General features: G+C 39.6%; 1 long non-coding RNA gene across 1 annotated transcript; it reads right to left on the reverse strand.

Moving 5' to 3' along the window:
• Window positions 1-572: 572 nt before the first annotated feature.
• LOC129088760 (uncharacterized) lies at window positions 573-2,345 on the reverse strand. The gene is made up of 3 exons (XR_008531113.1): window positions 2,244-2,345; window positions 1,958-2,071; window positions 573-726 (listed from the first exon to the last, which is right to left on the reverse strand). It is a non-coding gene; the product is annotated as an uncharacterized LOC129088760 (long non-coding RNA).
• Between the last annotated feature and the right edge of the window lie 372 nt (window positions 2,346-2,717).

Here is a 2,717-nt window from a genome sequence, read left to right on the forward strand (position 1 = left end):
TGGACGCAAAAAGCAAAATGGCACAAAATGCCGTTCCACTTTCCCATATTCTGATGTGACAAACTACACGTTTGGGAATCACCTGTCAACACCGCCTACGGGTGATTCACTGGCCCCGGTTATTAGGATGCGGTTTAAGTCAAACGAAAAAGCAAGGCTCCATGTAAATGTGAATATTAGTGGAATATTCATTGGCCATGTAAAAAACGTTTAAGGAATATATTTACTTCATCTCAGTTCAACTCACAGCAAGAGTCCCAACAAACCTTGTTATCAACAAAGGTTAGAATATATGAGGACAACCTTACAACAGGCAACTTTAACTACTGAGTCTGACTTCATCAAACTGCTTTCTGCCACCAGACCTCTGCTGGTAGTCACCAAACCTCTGTTTGTAGTCTGCTTACCTCTGCAGCTAATGCCCAGACCTCTACATCTAGTCCCAGTTTTATTCAACTAGTCACCAGACCTCTACAGCTAGTTAAAGATATTGTGTTCTGTCATGATTGATTATGATAAAAACAACACTGTAATTGATGTGCGGCCAATTGTGTATCATAACTAGGGATAAGAACAGCTAGCTCATTGTTTCATAAGGTTTAAGGTACTTACAGTGGGTCATTAGATTGGCGTCCATCTTTGAAGTTAATCAGACCACCCATAGACCGATCACTCTTCATGGACACACAGCTGGGTACAGGAGACTTTCCTCTGTGCTGCTGTGAACTGATAAAAAACACTGTCATTTACAGAGCAAACATAATTTCTAGTCCTACTTTTAATGCTTTTTTATGGTGACGTGTTGTTTACTTTGTCTACCAAATAGGCATTACAATGAGACTAAATGACTGTTAACATGTCCACTCATATTCCACTATTATTCCGAATATGACAATATTCCAAATTTAATATGGCTTATGTAAACATCATTATCTGTTTGGATATTCTGAATAAGGCCTTATTCCTAATGTAGCATTTTCTGATTAAGACGTGGGATATGAAGATATGATTCAGGGTTTTAGGAGCATTCTTTGGACATGTATACAGCTCATTTGGATTATGCGTATCAATAGTCACTTTGCAACACATGGCCTCTTTCCTGTTTACGACCAACTCTGTGCTTTGAACACGACCCAACCAGCCAATAGTATGCCAAGCTGGAGTACATGTGTAGGCCCCAAAACAAGCTGACATTTCTGGTCAGAAGGAGAAACAGACCCACGTTTAAGCATGATGAAGGATTTGGACATCAACAGGTTTGTGGATATGAACAATTATCTCAACGTAAACCTTTTCAAGAAGATGTGTTTGTAGGAATGAAGGAGGGAGGCTTAGTTCACACAGTCCAACAAGTCTACCACCAGTGGAAAACGTTTTTTAAAAAAAACAGATTTGGACGCAAAATGGCACAAGTGGCTCTTGCCATTCCACTTTCCCATATTCTGATGTGACAAACTACACGTCAACACCGCCTACGTGTGATTCACTGGCCCCGGTAATCAGGATGCGGTTTAAGTCAAACGAAAAAGCACTGCTGCATGTAAATGTGAATATTAGTGTAATATTCATTGGCCATGTCAAAAACGTATTAGGAATGTATTTACTTTTTCTCAGTTCAACTCACAGCAAGAGTCCCAACAAACCTTGTTATCAACAAAGGTTAGAATATATGAGGACAACCTTACAACAGGCAACTTTAACTACTGAGTCTGACTTCATCAAACTGCTTTCTGCCACCAGACCTCTGCTGGTAGTCACCAAACCTCTGTTTGTAGTCTGCTTACCTCTGCAGCTAATGCCCAGAACTAGTCACCAGACCTCTACAGCTAGTTAAAGATATTGTGTTCTGTCATGATTTTAATAAAAACAAGACTGTAATTGATGCACGGCCAATTGTGTATCATAACTAGGGATAAGAACAGCTAGCTCATTGTTTCATAAGGTTTAAGGTACTTACAGTGGGTCATTAGATTGGCGTCCATCTTTGAAGTTAATCAGACCACCCATAGACCGATCACTCTTCATGGACACACAGCTGGGTACAAAGGACTTTTCTGTCTGCTGCTGTGAACTGATAGAATCACTGACATTTACTGCACATTCTGTTTTCACTTGTTTTATTGCATCTACCTCTGCAGCTAGTCCCCAGACCTCTGTAATGTAATTGATGCATGGCCAATTGTGTATCATAACTAGGGATAAGAACAGCTAACTCATTGTTTCAAGAGGTTTTAAGTACTTACAGTGGGTCATTAGATTGACGTCCATCTTTGAAGTTAATCAGACCACCCATAGACCAATCACTCTTCATGGACACACAGCTGGGTACAGGAGACTTTCCTCTGTGCTGCTGTGAACTGAGAGAAACACTGTCATTTAAAGAGCATACTATCTTTATATCTCTGCATTAATTGGTTTTATTGGACGGTAAAAGTAACTTCATTGTTTTAAAAATACTTCTTTAAAACACATCTTGCTTATGTTTATTCAACCATTAGGCATTGCAATGGGATACAATTACTAAAACAACTATAATCACATCTGATGGGATACTTGTTTGTAGTTAGTTTCAATGTTTCTTTTTAACCCGTGTGTTGTTAATCAGATGTCTTAAGACTTAAGACTATTGACCTGCCACAGCACACATGTATTTGGTTTGGTCCACATCACACTTTGGGAGACCTCCACCTCCTAGTCCTTCTAGACCTCTAGTCCTA

This window comes from Anoplopoma fimbria, unplaced genomic scaffold (genome assembly GCF_027596085.1).
Source record: "Anoplopoma fimbria isolate UVic2021 breed Golden Eagle Sablefish unplaced genomic scaffold, Afim_UVic_2022 Un_contig_3402_pilon_pilon, whole genome shotgun sequence".
Classification (NCBI taxonomy): Eukaryota; Metazoa; Chordata; class Actinopteri; order Perciformes; family Anoplopomatidae; genus Anoplopoma; species Anoplopoma fimbria.